The sequence below is a fragment of the Temnothorax longispinosus genome, unplaced genomic scaffold (genome assembly GCF_030848805.1).
Source record: "Temnothorax longispinosus isolate EJ_2023e unplaced genomic scaffold, Tlon_JGU_v1 HiC_scaffold_29, whole genome shotgun sequence".
In the NCBI taxonomy this organism is placed as follows: Eukaryota; Metazoa; Arthropoda; class Insecta; order Hymenoptera; family Formicidae; genus Temnothorax; species Temnothorax longispinosus.
Window position 1 is genome coordinate 22,526 of NW_027270110.1, and position 17,676 is coordinate 40,201.

Consider the following 17,676-nt stretch of genomic DNA (forward strand, 5'->3'; position numbering starts at 1 on the left):
AACTTTTGTTTAAAAAACTTTCACTATATCTCTTATAGCTACAGAGATATTCGCTCCGAAAAAGAAAATCTGATTCTTTTCAAAAGGGTGTTTTACTCCCTAAACATATGATTAGGCACGTATAAAAAATACGCGTTTCTTATTCTTATCCAGAAAACGACATAGTTCAACAAAAACAGATGGTGACACTTCGGATGTTTTCCTTAAATAATAAGTTCATCTAAAAAAAAGTTGATACAAGTAAAATACAAAAAAAAAAACAGAAAAGTGCAAGATATAAGAAACAAAAAAATTACTTATATGTTTCAAGTTCTGTAAAGATATATCGTTTTATGTAGATATAACACGAATACATGTTGTATATTCTTTCCGACATTTTCGAAACTATTAAGACTCACAATCAGACGTATGCGGGAAAACGAGACGTATACATAATGGACTCGCGTGGAAAAGATTCAGTTTGTTGTTATTCATCGAACGTCGTGTCCATTTTCGTATTTTTAAAAAAATCTTTCCGGCGACTTTTTTTCGTTTGACTTGACAACGCATCGAGCCTAAGTAATAAAGATAAAAATTTAACAAATTACACCTTGTTTTGTGCGTGCTAACAACATTTAAAAAGTTTAGGTACAACTGATATAAATTTGTTATCAATTTATATAGCTGATAATAATGTGATCATACAATTTTATTATAAATTTTTATATTTTTATAAAAATAGTTTATTGTAAAATATTTTACGTTCTTTGCATATACATATTTGCAATTATTATAATAATTAAATCGATATTTTTATAAAATCTATCAAGTTTTCTAAATTAGTCCAACCGGACTAATTTCACACGGGTACGTCTTTTTTTTTGTATTATTGATTGCAGTTTTAACTAACAACCAACGGGAATAGACCACCAAATGTCAGCACGCGACTACTAAACGAATGCTTACCGTTATAATGATACACGCAGTCTGGAAAGCCGAGTTTTACAAGAGGGGGGGGGGGCTAACTTCACGCGCATATGCCTTTTTTTCGTATTCTTAATTACAATTTTCACTACCAATTATCGGGAATGGACTACCAAACACCATCAAACGACCACCAAATGAATGGTAATAGTTATTATTGGATTTTCAGTAGTAGGGAGGCTAACTTCACACAGCTCAGAATTTGATTATGTATTTTGCTAAAAAACTAATATATGATGCATGATATGATATTAGGAATGACATATTACAAAATGGAGATACGTAGCGGTACACTTTATGTGTAATTGTAATCCGAAGTTCTTCACGAAGTTCTAACGGTATTTTGATGGTATTTTGACGGTATTTAGAAGGGTGTCACCATGGAGAAGTGGCAACACTGTACAGTCTACGCTAAAAATTGTGGAGTGGAGAGAAGCGCGCTGTACGGAAAGACAGCCGAACGCGCGCGAAACTTTTGGCTACGATTATAACCGGTGAACGTCCTATATTTGAGACAAACTTTTCAACTGTTTAAATGCAATTATTTCCCAATAATTGTACATTATAATAGAATTTATATTTATATAATAAATTTGAAATTATATTGCGTATTCACAATATCCATTGTTAACTTTATTTGTTAATCAAATTAGTATAAAATTGGCCCTGATCGAAATTGAGTCCTACTTATTAGACGAGATACTTCAGGCAGCGCACCTGTGTTTCGCGCGAAACCGCGGTTGAAAGACGTTAACTGTGAAACGCGCTTGCTTTTCAGACGATGCAGTAGTGGACAGCGTCGCAGCGGCGGAGTTCTTTTACGGGCATCGAAGGTTGAATTTGGAGAAAAGAGATATTTCGCGTAGAACGGAAGGGAAGAAGGGAATCTAGATGCTAGGCCGGATCAAAACAAAATAGAAGAGAGAAAGAGCGAGAGAAAGAGAGTTCTTAACAGGAAGACCAGGCGAGGACGAGATAGGGGAGGAAAGAGAACGAGAGAAAGAGAGGGATAGGTGCTGGGAAGGGCAAGAAGCGGCACGACCGGCGCCGCGCCGCGGCGGTCTGCTTGAGGCACTTCCCACGGGAACTCCGCTCCATGTGGCGATGCTTGGTCTCGACAATGCCGGGAAGACGATCGCCCTGTACAGACTCATATTTGATCAGTATATCAACACCGTGCCGACCATTGGCTTCAATTGCGAGAGAATTTGCGGCGGCATCGGGAAAGCTAAAGGTACGTCTCCCATAATTTTCCACTCTTTCAACCGTCTGTGTCTCTAATACGCTATGTACTCCGAAACTATCGAGTCTTTGCTCTTTTAATGGCAGTCTCTTTGATGACTAATCTAGATGATCTTTGATTTTCTTTTCAGTGGAATTGTCGTGGTATCGATGTTTCTCGAGTTACACGCGATCGAAGAAAATGAGCTTTTCGCAAATTAAATTTTGAGGAGCCAAGCAGATAGCAATTATTCGCTTCAGTTTTAATTCCAGATAGAAAATTGACTTCAATAACATTTTAATATATACGAGTCTTTTATTGTTAGTTAAAGAGATATATATGGAAATGAGAAAGTTACAATAAACGATGGTTTCTCTCGAACATTTTCGATAAGAATAAAAATCGATTTTAAATTAGCCAAGAAATGAAAAGGACATCAGGCACTTTTAGAATGCTGTATATTACAAGTTTTGATACAGTCTTCGCATTTATCTTACCCCTTTTCTTTTACTCCTCCTTTTTGCTTTTCACCAGTTGAGCCTCCATAAGTTGGGTCTCTCCTACTTCTCCTCTCTTCTACTATTTAATTTTTATTTGAATATTGCTCATCTAATTCTACGCATATATCATCACTATTATGAGCTTGAGCGGAGATTGAAAAATACTTATCAAGAATATAAAAATCGCTCGGATCTTAATGATTGAATAGAATATACAAAAGTTGGATTATAAATACAACAAGTTGCGGACACTACTTTTGGACGTTTGCATTACGGTATTTTTTTTCTCATTGAACGCAGTATTTTTATTTTAAACACAGAGGTATCAGTTTCCTTGTGTGAAACGTCGGTGGGCAAGAGAAGCTACGGCCGCTATGGAAATCTTACACGAGATGCACCCGACGCACAGTGGTGCACTGTACATGGGAGATGCGGAAAAAACTTCATAACTTTGGAATTTCTCGATATGCTTTATGATGTCATTTTTTTATGTTTCTTCTTGAAATTTAACCTTTAAACTACACCCTTATTACGGGTCAAAATGACCCATGTGTTTCGGAACGTTTGACGCGGACAACAGCCAGACACAGCCGGACGCCTGCTGACTTACAGCTACTGTACCGCCATAAGAGAGAGTTTAAAAACTACCAAGATATGGCGCGAGACAGATCCCGACTTCAGCATTTCAATGATAGATAATGCGACACAATTTTTTTACTGGGTCATTTTGACCCAGGGTTAAGTTTAAGGGTTAAATTTTATATAGAGAGTAATATTAAGACATCTAACATAGAAATAAAATAACAATAACTAATTATATTAATATGTGCTTATAACTGTCACAATCGTGCGCGCGCGTTACAAAAGAATTATTTTATAAGCTCTTATTTAGTAATAATTATTAAGTATATTTTAAGTAATATTTTATCTTAATATTTTATATTATATAACAGCAACATTATATATTAAGTTATACTTTACACATTATTATAGTATGTAAGTATGTTATAAATTACATTTTAATATTGTTTTAATAATGTCTTTACTTCTTCGCTAAGTGGAAGTGATTTAGTTTTTGGTTCCGGCCTTAGGTGGGTGATGTATGGATCCGATGATGTCAAAATATTATGAAAAACATCTTCATTTGTTGCCAAACGAGAGAACTTCCTATATGATAGAGTCTATAGTATTTGTAATCTTTATTTCTACTCTCTTGGGCTTCTTCTGAGAGTGAACCTATTGGCAAAGTCGCAGATTCTATGATTTCCTTGCCATGGATGAGAATTTTATGCACAGTGGACGGCATATTATACCAAGGATATAACGAAATAGCTAAATTAGCTGTTTCTTGAGCATATATCCCAAATTTTTCTGCATCAATCTCGAAATTGCAACAAATTGTTTCTAATATTACAGCCAGTCTTTTTATTAATGTTTCATCAATTAGAGTAATTTCAGCTGTTACAGTAGGATTTCCAAAAAACCTTCTTGAAGTGTTGCCATTATTTGTTGTCCCCGCTCCTTGCTTAACAATGTCAACTAGTATGCCAAGTCTTTCCTTAAATTGATTTTGAACACGTTTTTTTGTTTCTTCTTTCATAGATCGAGTAGTTTCTGACGTTCTCCAAGACTTAAAACTTAAATTGTAACTTAAATGTAAAACATATTCCATAAATCTTATTCGTGCGTGCAAAGTGGACATTCCTAGTTTAAGAGCTTCTTCATTCGATGGCCTATTTAGAAGTCTTGATATGTTGTTCATCTCCGATGGTTTGGCTCCACAAATCACGCAGTTACTCGAGGATGTAGTATTGGTCACAGCTTGAGCGACTTTTCCATCTATCATTGTAAAATAAAGAATATGTCGCACTTTAAAAATCCGTCCATGCAGATTTATTTCTGTTTCACGGAGGTCTTTTATTTCATCTTCAACACGAGTTCTCTCCTCTCGTATTAAGTCAAGTGTCTCCTTTGTAAATTCAAATTTCAAAGCTCTACAATATCTTGTTGAAGACGGCCGAGAATTTTTCCAGATATGCTTCATTTTGTTTTCAGCAAGTGTCATATTTAAGGGTACAATCGAAGTCATGAATAAATTTGAATCCGAAATATCCACTGCAGGATCCAAAAATTTCTGCTTATACTCACTTTGGCCAGATGCTCCATCACAGCCCCACTTTGTATGTAGTACAAGATGTTCTTCTTTTAATGTTTCAATATCGTCTTTAGTTTTGGATTCCAAAATCCTTTTGGAGGTGTGGTCAAGCAAATCCTGTAAACTGACTTTTGCCGATTTTTCCGTAACATTGATATTGTCTGGATAACATTTTTTCTTGGCCTCTATTATCTTTCGATAACTTGGAAATATATTATGGCCAATATCTTTAGTTGCTTTTCGAAGAATCTCGTATTGATACTTTGACAGCTTGGCTTGTGTTATCAATGCCAAAGCAGAATCAGCATTAAAGGTTGTACCAGTTGAATCCGTTAATGATGAAGCAGAAGCGTCAATTAGTTTCTGGGAGTATGTATTTCGGAGTTCCTGAATTTTGTACCTTTTCGCACGGTCACAGCACTCTTCAAAGCTCTTCTTTGGCCTGCCTCCGCTCCTATTTAAAGATGGACTTTGATCTCCCAAATCGCCACTTAAATTCACAACAAACATACCCTCCAGCCAATGGCTGTACTTCTGAAGAAACTTCGTTTTAATACGATGCACTGACTTGAATCTTTGGTTAAAATGTGGCAAAAATCTTTTATTAAATTCCGAAACTATTTTAAAAATTTGATCATCCTGTAATGAGTATTTTTCATGTAAAAACTGTTCTAATGAACTATTACGGTCGAAAAGAACTTCGCACAAAATTTTATAAGGAACTACGAAATCGCTCATGATTGCAAAATAGTATATTGTGCACCAAGGCGAAAGTAGCGTTTTTCAAACGAGTGTGAAGTTTGCCGCCCGAGCCGAAGGCGAGTAGTACCAACTTTCCTCCCTGTATAGCGGGCGGAAAGTAACCACTTTCCTCCCTAGCTCCCTAGGGAAGAAAGTGGTTACTTTCCGCCCGAGAGAGAGAGAGAGAGAGAGAGAGAGAGAGAGAGAGAGAGAGAGCGAGAAAGACACGTGACAATGCGAGCGTGCGCATGATATGATAGCGGCCGCGCTTTCTGACATCACTGACGCGCGACTGCAGTCAAATAATAATTAAGTACAGCTAAAGTTGCAAGAAGTAGCACGTAATTTTTATAGGACAGTTTAGTAATAGCATCTGCTGTCAAAAAATACAATCAAGAGCTTGGAGGAAAGTGGAGCATTTTTTATAGACATAATGAAATAAATAAAAACTTAAAATTTTAGATATCATTATGTAATAGGATTTACGTTAACAATTTTAGAAAAGTAATTATGTCACATATAAAGTGAGAATGTACACATTTGAAATACATGAGATATATTTCGGTTAAACAGACATTAGACAATAGTTAGAGTATAAAAATCTATCTACGAATTGAGGTTTTTTCCTGAAATCAAATAAATAAAATATACATTTTTATAATAAGATACTACTATATTTATTAGATATCCCAAAATAGTAGTCAATAAATAAAAACATTATTTTCAAAATTTTGGGTTTTTTCCACTTCCGCACCACTGTGCGACGGTATAATTTTCGTTGTTGACTCCTGCGACATTGAGCGGCTCGAAGAGGCGAAAATGGAGATTACCAGGACAGCGAGAAGTCATTGCGGGTGTGCCGATCTTGATTCTCGCCAACAAACAAGATTTACTTGGTACAACTAATATTATAAAACTTACCATAAATTATGGACTGAACGTCTTTTTAATCAAAAAGTACTCGTTTACTTAATTTTTGTTTTCTATTTAACGCATTTTTTCCCCGAATTATTTTTGCATAATATGACGCAGCATACTTACGCACATTACACACTTGTTCTTGTGTATATGTTATAGTCAAAGCCCGAAACGCAGGCATTCCTAGGATTGACTAGTCAATCCTGGAAAACGATCAAGCGTCTTGGTCAAAACCCGAAATAAGTTTTGCGTTTTGGCTTTTGACTAGTCAATCCTAGGAATTACTAATACGGCTAGTAAAAGTTAGAAACTAAAGAAAAATCACTTCGGACTTTGACTAGTCAATCCTAGGTGTGGCTTAATTCGGACTGTGTGACTGTTAACAAATAAAATCAAGATTTTTTTTACTAAATTAAGTTCTTATTGTTAATAACATAATGTAGCTTTTTATTTACTTTTTTACTCTTGTGACATAGTTTTTTTCCTTAAGTTTAAAAATGTAGCTTTGGTAAAATATTGGTTTAAAGCGCTTTAAACAGTTAAATACTTTTAAAGCGCGTCGCACTAACCTCCACATAGGTTAGATGACGCGTTTAAACAGTTGAATACTTTTAAAGCGCGTCATCTAACTTATGTACGTAGTATTAAACTGTTTAAAGCGCGTCACTAATCTACATAGGTTAGATGACGCGCTTTAAAAGTATTTAAGTGTTTAAAGCGCGTCAAACAAAACTAAACAAAAAAGTGTATGCGTGAATATTTCGACATATATATTAGTCATTTATACCTTCCAATACTCAAAATAGCTGCTATATTTTCTAAACTTTTTTTGATAATAACTTTTTAACAAACAATGACCCCCGACTAAATAAAAAGCTACAATATGTTAACAATAAAAACTTAATTTAGTAAAGAAAATCTTGATTTTATTTGTTAACAGTCACACAGTCCGAATTAAGCCACACCTAGGATTGACTGGTCAAAGTTTGATGTGATTTTTCTTTAGTTTATAACTTTGACCAGCCGTATTAGTTATTCCTAGGATTGACTAGTCAAATGCCGAAGTGACTTTTCTTTAGTTTCTAACTTTAACCAGACGTATTAGTTATTTCTAGGATTGACTAGTCAAAAGCCGAAACGCAAAACTTATTTCGGGCTTTGACCAAGACGCTTGGTCGTTCCCCAGGATTGGCTAGTCAATCCTAGGAATACCTGCGTTTCGGGCTTTGACTATAACATATACACTCGATTATACGTTCATTGACAGTTGGTCCAAATGACTATAGCACGCGCGATTGCGTTTAGTCATTTCCGCGTCGTCACGAACGTCGTGTCTTTCCAAAGTTATATCACATACTACGAGAGATTGCATAAAGATCTGAATAAACGCACATTTTTTTAAATATAGGATTTTTTTCACAAAATTTTTTTTAAATATTGGATTTTTTAAGAAAAATTAATTAGTGACTCTCAGAAGAGACGTGAAGTATATACTGTAAAAAAAATCTTATAAAAGTAAAAAAAAACATCCAAGATCTAAAAGAAATCTGTCGTCAAAAGGATATCCCGTGATTGTGAGATATCCTATAAAACTAATAGCACGAGACATTTTTCTAAAGATATAAATAAATACGACAATATCATTTAGCTATTAGATTTTTTTAATAATTATCAATTAAATGCATAAATTTCGCAATTCCGAATACTCCGTTTTACGTACTATAAAAGTATAAGTTCATTTTTTAATTGATTACTGTTACGTTACGCATACCTATATATATCGTATATAATAATTACACATATAAATCAAATGCAACTTTATGACTGTTATTAAAAAATAAAATATTAAACCGAAACTCTATTTCTAAGAAAACTTTCATTCTAAAGAATGAGTTTTGTTAAATAAATTATATTAAGACTTACATTAGAAATACGAAAAAATATACAAAAAACGGCAAATATATTTTCCTTTATCGTTGCTCGATAATAAGGTGAACACCACCTTTTATAGCGAGACCAAATGATTTCTCATTGTAAACGATTGGCTTCGCTGTCCGGGGATGAGGTTTAAATTTATATTTTGAGAGAAGACTCGCAAGTGCAATTTTTATGACTAATTCTCCAGATCGCCTTCCTAAAAATTAATAATACCAATGGAATAAAACTTATATAAAACATTTGTGTAGTAACTTATTATAGATTTAGCAAGTTTTTTCTTATCAATCTAAAAAGTATTTGCTCATCCTTTTCATAGAGAAAAAACCAAACATTTAGAAGATTAAATTATTAATTAATTTATTAATTAAATATTTTTATAAATATTTTTGCGAAAAATAGGGAAACCCCAACATATAATTAAGTGTACATTTTAATTAAGTTACACTTAATTAAAAATATGTTAATTTCTCTCTTTTTCACAAAAATATTTATAAAAATATTTAATTAATAACGGTGATTATTTATAGATTAACATACCCTCCTTTAATGACTTTAATCTTGACATATATATGTTGTCCTGAGTAACTTTTTCTTATAACTCAATCGTCGGTCATTATTTAAAAGATATGAACAAACGAATTTAAATGAAATATATATAATTTTCGAACAACGTGTATGTAAGAATAGTGAGTTTGTATGTAGACTTACTGTAGGATATCACAATGTTTATTATTGCTTATTAGAAGCTTTCACTTCTCTACTATTGCCAGTCTTTGCGTTACTCTTGTCGAGTTTTATTATGTATCTACACGAATTTCTACATTTAACAGTTTGTGTCAGTTGCCAAGGAAAGTAATTTCCTGATATATGTGTATAGACAGTACACATGTAAGCGGGTGAGGGGTGGGTGGGGGTGGATCTCGATTCGCGTAAAAAGTTGAAAACTTGAACCGTACAATGATAGATCTTGTTGCGCTCTGTAAGCAAAGACAGGATGGAGTGGATCGAAGCGAGGTTCACCACACCCAACGCCGATCTACTTATAGGGAAAACAAGGTTTCTTATTGTACGGTTACATATGTACTGTCTATACACACATATATCTTTAGAAAGAAATTACTTCCTTTAGCACTGACACAAACTGTTATATTTCTCAAACTTTTTTGTTCTCAACTTTTAAATAAGTAATAACCGACGATTAAGTTGTAAAGAAAAGTTACTCAGGGTTATGTCTTTGACAACATATGTCAAGGTTAAAGTTATTGGAGGGGGGGGGTACGTTAATCTAAATATTCTAAATAATTATCAAATACACTGAGAAAAAAAATTGTTGATTCAATAGCATCTGTTTTATTGAAAAATATGTAACTGATTCAACTACAACGCTTTTAATACTATTATCTGGAAAGTATAATTCAAAAACTATATACTTATTTGTTTCAAAAAACGTAGTAATATTGAAAATATTTTTTGATTTAATGACACATTTCATTGCTTGAGATGCATATGCAATTTCACCAAAATTAGATATTTAATAGCAAATAAATTTACTTCATTTTGAAATACTATAATTGATACAAATAATTATACTTAATGCGTTAATCCGTACTGTGATTGAAACAAGCACACTGTTGTAGAGATTGAGATTCGTAATAACGCCCGCAATGCGAGTGCAGTGTTGTCAATCCGGTAATTAAATTGACAGACCTTGTACTTCTGTCAAGTATTTTTAACATTTTTATGAGTACGTTTCTATTTCAACGGAAAGTAGATAAGATTGGCTAAAATATAACTATGCAATCCTCTTAATCCCACGTTATTGCAATCAGTATACATATTTATTTAGTGTAAGTAAAAACGCCATTAAAAGCAATATCTGATTCTGTCATCAAAAAAATTCATTTTGACAAATATATATTTATTTTATTAGAAATAAAAATGTTATTTATATAATTCAATTTTTGCCGGTATTACCAAGATAAACGTTTTCACCGCTAGGTGGCCTTATTTCTCAAATGTAAAATTCGATCAGAGACCGTAAATAAGGGCCCACGGCGAAAGCGTCTTCACTCGCAGTTCTATCATTGAAATCCATCACTCGATCGGGTGATATATAGATATGATAATTATTTATTATTTATATATTTATATATGTGGCAGTCGATCAACCGCCACATGTATAAATAAATAAGTAATAAATAAATATTTAAGTAAAATAATGCAATTTTATTAAAAACGGTGTCTTATCAATTACAAAAGTCATTGCGATAACTACATATTTATTTTGTGAATGTAAATTTGCAATTGATTGGTGGTAAATACGTAATCCCCTCTCTATTAACTATATCTTTTTTCTTTTCAACTAAACCTGTATTTCAAAGAATTTAAGTTGTGATTATATAATTCAAATCTAACAGGTAATTCTCCAACTATGTATAGCATACTTTTGATAAAAAACTGTGTTTTAGCAATCAGAAAAAATATATAGAGAATAATATATGATGTTGAAACAATAAATTATAATGTTAACATTGCAATAGCAAATATTATTGCAATAAATACATCTTTCATTGGCACCCCGCAATGAGATATATTTTGTTGAACCAACTTATATATTTTTTTTATCCAATTACTTTTTTTCTCAGTGTACATTTCTTAAATATAATCAAAGAAGTTTTTAAGACGCAACTATATATTGTGACGTTTCTCATTGTGAAATAAAATGCAAAAGACAGACATGCACAAGACTATAAAAATAATTCTAAACAATAATTCGATATAATAAATTATAGATTATATTAATAGATTTATTCAAATCCTCACCAATGCAGCTACGAGATCCTTCTCCAAATGGCAAATAAGCACAAGGATGCCTTCTTGCTGTCTCGTTTTTATTGAATCGTTCTGGATCAAAATTGTCCGGATCCGGGTATATTGTCGGATCTCGGTGCAGCCCAAGCACCGGTATAATTATGGGAGTCCCTTTGGGGACGCGGATGTTTAACATTGGCAAGTCTATAGTTTCAGTGCAGATGCGGTTCAACATTGGAAGTGGGGGGTATTTTCTCAGAGTCTCTGGAATATGTAAAAGAAAAGTATGAAAATATATATTATCCAAAATACAAGCAATTTAAACTTACATATTAATAACGAAATATTTTTGTTACTTATTATAATACTTGCCATTTATTACTTTTTTAAGATACTTCATATCATTAATAGCCTCGTAGGTGAGATCACCATGTTTTGCCAACATGTCGTCAATTTCCTCGCGAACTCTGTCCTGTATATCTTGATGTTGCGCTAATTCGTATAGAGCGAATGTTGCTGTCGCCGCGGAGCTTTCAAAGCCAGCAAAAAAAAAGGCAAAAGCCTGCGCGGTAGCTTCCGCCATGGTAAGCTTATTTATGGTTGCTGCAAGTAAATTTCATAAGTTTCTTTAATAATCTATTTCAAGAGAAATCTCTTAATTATTTGATATTAATATAATATATACATTATGTATTAAAAATATATTTACATTTTACGTCAGTCTTCTTGTCATCGTCAGGATCAACGTAGCCTCTCTCCATAAGTTGAATGAGCAAATTCATAAAGTCCTGCGTTACGATATTATTAATTTGTCTGCGTTCCACATTTTCCCGAAACATATTCATAAAAAAGCTGGTGGTCTCTCGGTCCGCGAGGGATATGGAAAAGAAATCCATAATTTTGGCAGGGACACAAACAGGATAAATCGTAATATTTTTATCCTTAAAAATTGTTTTCCTTGGATTAGACAGTCATTCTTCGGATCCTCAATACAGTTAGACACCATGCCAAAAGCAGTTGACATTATTACGTCTATAGTATATCTGTTGATCAAATTGGTAAATAATTTTTACTAACTTTTATCAAATTCTATCGAAATGTGCGAAACATCAAAGATGTTAAAAAATTATTGAAATTATGAAAAATAACTTGAACTAATAAAGAAAGATTGATATATAAAAAATTAAGTAAAAAAATTTCTTTATACAAATATGCTGTTTATCTTTTCATAATATTTACATTTTTTATCTTTAAATTCAGAAGTTCTATTCCTTGTTGTTTGCAAAACTTTGTTTAAGTAACAATTAAAAAAAATTATTACCTTCCAAACATATCTTTCATCTCAACAGAATCTCTCGTCTGTGGTTTGCTTTCTAAATAATTTGCCAGTTTTTCACTACATTCCTTGGCAATTGGGAACATCCTCTTTATTTTTGCCGAAGTAAAAGTAGGTGACATCTTGCGGCGCAGATCTCGCCATCTCTTTCCATTTACACAAAATAAATTTTTGAATAATGGATTAAGTTTTGGATTAAAATGTATTCCACGATTATGGAAACTTAAAAAATTTTTTATTAACATTTCTCGGATAAGATCGGGATCGGCAATTATCAAATATGGTTTAAAAAATGCATATATTCCTATAGCTCGATGTTCCTTATGCTTCATATAGAAATTTTGTAAAAAATACACCTGTTGAAAAAGCTCTTTTTAGATAATTCTGCGATTTTTTTTTCAAGTAGAAATACAAATAAAACAGTGTAAAATAAATGTACTCGCCTATTTGCTGTTTTCCAGTTATTAATGTCGTTATGTTTCCAGTTGGCACAACGGGTTCAATGTAAAAAACGTTTCTTCTTCGCCAAAAATTGAATATAATAAACTTATAATAAATATATAGAGCGCTCAGGGCAATGATGATTAATTCGATAAATGCCATAGTGAATCTAAAGAAAGAAAAAAAACCAATCTTTTATAAAAATGAAATAATAAGAAGATAGCGTACTGTAAAAGACGATCCCTATAAACGATCTTGCGCATAGATGTTATAAATATAAAAATTTATAAGCTCAATAAAACAAGAGCAGAAATAAAAACGATTCTACAGTTTCTTTACCCCAGTTTCATAATAATTTTTTAAAATTTGGTTAATCAGTTCTTGAGTTATAGAAATTTTAGTAAGTTTGGCCGTTTTTTTAACAGAAATCGGTAACCCCTTTATTATTAACAATTTTTATTAATTCTATTATATTCTTCAGTCTTTTCTACCCCTATTTCATATATAATTCGTTAAGATTTGGTTGATCAGTTCGGGAGTTATAGAAATTTCTATAAATTTGGCACAGCATACATACATTACATATACACACATTTTTTTTAATGCAATATTTCGACGTTTTAGAACACTCTGAACATATGGACATTAAAAACTCAAAAAACAATCTTTTCTTGGGTTTCTTCTACCCCTATTTCATATATAATTCATTAACATTTGGTTAATTAGATTTAGTTTTATATGCGATCAAAGATCCATATACGAAGTTTATGAAAACAAAGCTTCCTCTATGAGGAAGCAAAATGTAATAGGCGAGTGCACGCACGATCAAATAATGAATTTTCCACTAAATAGGTTTTACTCTAAAGCCGGCTACACACGTTCCGGTAGAACTTTCAGGTATGCCTGCGCAGGCACGCCTGTGCAGGTCTACCGGAACGTGTAGATGATAATGGGTGCACTACGGGCATCCAGTAGACCTGCACAGGCATGCCTGCGCAGGCATACCTGACAGTTTTACCGGAACGTGTGTAGCCGGCTTAAGGGCAATAACTTCATGATGGAACCAGCAGATAGAACCTATTAGTTTAGCAGAAACCTCGTTATCGCCTATCTCATAATAGGGGACAAGGGGACTTTCCTCTATATATATTCCACCCCTATGATATATAAAAAAAATGCAAGGGTGTCTAAAAATTTTTTTTGTTAAATACAAAGAACACAAATATTTCACATTCCAATTTTTTTATAGTAGGGGAAATCAGGGACAAACGTAACATTTTGCTCATTTGAATTGATATCTTCGATTTACTTATTTATATATTATATATAAACTTTTTCTCTTTTATAAAATAAATACATTCTTTCATAAGGTAAATACATTCTTTACTTACATTATGGTATAAATAAAATTCATTCACATTTTATAATTACTTAGAAAAATCAAATTTTATGAAGATCGAATTTGTTACGATTGTCCCTACCCCTAGGGCTGGTTGTAACAGAGCTCAAGGTTGATTTCAATAAGATAAAATAAAATAAAAACGAACATATTGTTACGCTCGTCCGCGCGTTCGCTGCACACACACTCACGCACACACTCGCGAACGCGGCGCGCGATCCCGTTGCCGGGAATATATAAAGACTCTCTCTGGTAGAAAAGAACTCGTTTAATGGGAATATGCGAATACAACGAAGAGCTCGTGAACACGTCTGTTCGACACAAAGGCCCAGCGAAGAATTTGACAGACGGCAAATGTAAACACAATAATATCGCAACAGCTCGTCGTCAGGCACGACGTCACGCAGCGCTTCGCGACTGCTTTTCGGGCTTCTACCGGGCGTCTCGGCACGGGCGCAACAATATAATTAATGTAGCAAAAGGTTGTATTTTTTAAAAACTTTTTTAAATAGTTCTAGACGTTTAAAATTATTTTAAACAGACGTTGCTAAACCTTTATTTGTTTTTCTTTTTTGTATATTTGGCATTTTTAAATAATAATAAAAATATTTTTATTTAAAAAATACATATATAAATAAATAGAAATCAACACCAATAACAATTATTACTTTTGGGACAAAAGTAACAGACTGATACTTTTGTCCCAACTTATATTTTGCCACAATTGGTTAAATACTCATTATTATAAAATAAACTAACCTCTAACTAAAGGAATAGTGACTTATTTATAATAAACAATAAATAAAGGGGTAAACTAAATTTTCAATAAAATATTAAGAAAATAAGATAACACAAAATACTCAAAATTTGAAGTATAGGCTCTAATAGAAATTCACGAATATAGAAAACGGGCTAACTAAGAAACCAAGCGCGGTAAATAATGCGCAAAAGTTTTATTTTTATTTTTATTTCACGCATAAGTATCTTTCAACCTTGACTGCGCGCCGACTAAATTTGTCAGATTCGAAAGTACCATCGTGAATCTAAAGCATGTGAAAAATGTTAAAGCCTTATGATCAATCATGATGTGAAAATGTTGTCCGAATAAATCTGTCCTTAACTTAAGGATGTTTTACCTATAGCTATATGTAGTATAATTTTGTTTTCTTGATTGAAGACTTTGCATGTATTGTCAAACAACTCAAAATTTTTTCTATGTTAGAAGGGATCACCGTTAACAGTTTGAGTATGATTTTTTGTTATTTAAATAATTAGTATTGTTTAAACAATTAACAAAATTTTTTTGTGGCAAAAAAATTTTGAAACTTAAAATACAATATCAATGATGTATGTTTCAAAGTCTTTTTAAAATTCAATTTAAATTATATTCGTTTAATCTTTGCAATACCCGATCTAAATGAATTAAAAGTTTTTCCAATAATTTTGATACTATCAGAATATATCAGTTCTTCTGATTATATCAGTTCTTATATAATACTACTTCGTTTCATTTTATAAGAGAATATAGAATACATATTATAAGAAATTTTTACATTTAGAAAAAATTATATACATATCACTTTTGAGTTCTTTACGAGTAAGTTAATTACAAGAAGAGGATATGTAATATGGACTAATCACCGATTTTTATTCTCTTGCATTTACATGAATCTACATCGAAAATAAATTTATCCGTGTCGATCGTATCTGCTGATTCAGAGCGAGAAAAAGAGAATAATATTCTCTCTCTCGATTGCTCGGCACGGCTTAACCTTGGCCGTGGCCAAGTGTTAATAAATACAGGATCGCTGAAATGCGGTAGTTTCACACGCTACCGCATACTACCGATTCGGTAGCATTCCAGCGATCCTGTATTTATGCTAGATTTAAGCCGCTTACAGCAAGCAGCAGCACAGCGCACACAAGCGAGCAGCCGTGTACGTGTGCGGCGGCTGTGCGCTCGTCGTTCGGCCAGCTTCGAGCGGCCTAAGAGCGCAGACATACATTTGCCGTCTTTTTCTTGCTCGAGCTAGCGTCGCCAGCCACGAGAATCGTAAAATCCTATTGTACGATCGGCTCGCGCGTCTTACTCGCGTCTTCGCGTGTCTCTTTCCGCACTAGGCGCGAAACATTATCCATGTCTCTTAATTATGTCACAATTAAATCGTAAAAATTTCATGAAATAGGTAATAAATATTTATGTAAATAATCTTTTTTATTTTAATTATTAATACAAAAAAATTGAATTAAATGTTCTAAATTATCAGGTCTAATTTGGGCGCCGTCGCCAGCAGCCGCGCCGCGAGAATCATGCCTACACGTGTATATTATACCATCCCTCATTAAAGGATCCCTAGTGGAAAGATACAGGTGTGCTCATATTCGAGACGAATTTCGTTATGGTTATGCGCAGATGCCAGATGCAGCCATTTTTTTAAATAAATAAGACACTATAATGACATAACACCGAATTCAACTGTCGCGGAAAGATGGAGGTATCTGGCATCAATTTCTCATTTGTTGTTAGAATATATGCGCATGAGGACACCTGTATTCTTCCACCATGATTAGGCTCATGTTTTGCTAGCAAGATCTGTCGATATAAATTAATAGCAAATTGGCAGCAAAACCGAGTAAGTTCTGCACAATGCGATTGAGCGTTTAAAAATATTTAAAAGTAGTTGTCACGTAAAATAAATTTCTTAAGAATGTTTTAAAATTTTAGCTGTCTATACGTTAATTTAAACATTATCTAAATGTCTGTACAATTTCAAAAATATTTACTATTTAAGAACCGAGATAATTAAAGATACATGTACTATGTGACCAAACACTTGCACTAGTTATGTTCAGTTTTTAACTGTAAAACACATTTAAGATTTTAATTAAAAAACGATTAAAAGAAAACACTTATATAAACGTAACTAAAAAAATTCAATAATGTTTACCGTAATTTACCAAATTTTCAATAAAAAAAAAGAGGGAAATATAGTTATGACTTACCTATTTATCAATGCCAGAACTCTTCTTTTATTAGATAAGCCGCTTTCTCGCCGTTTGTTACTCTACAGAAAATAAATTTAGTATGTTTCAGAACGCGGTTATTTAAATTGATAGAACACTTTTCTTTAGCTAGATAATTAGTGTGTTCTATTTAGTATATGTCAGTATATGAAATCCAAAACAGAAAACAGACATAAATGGAAACTCTTTTATGCTTTCACTTTCTTCTCCGTATGCTTTGAATTTTTT

General features: G+C 32.9%; 1 pseudogene; it reads right to left on the minus strand.

The window, feature by feature from the left end:
* Positions 1-8,139: 8,139 nt before the first annotated feature.
* Positions 8,140-13,001, minus strand: LOC139824193 (cytochrome P450 6k1-like; annotated as a pseudogene).
* Between the last annotated feature and the right edge of the window lie 4,675 nt (positions 13,002-17,676).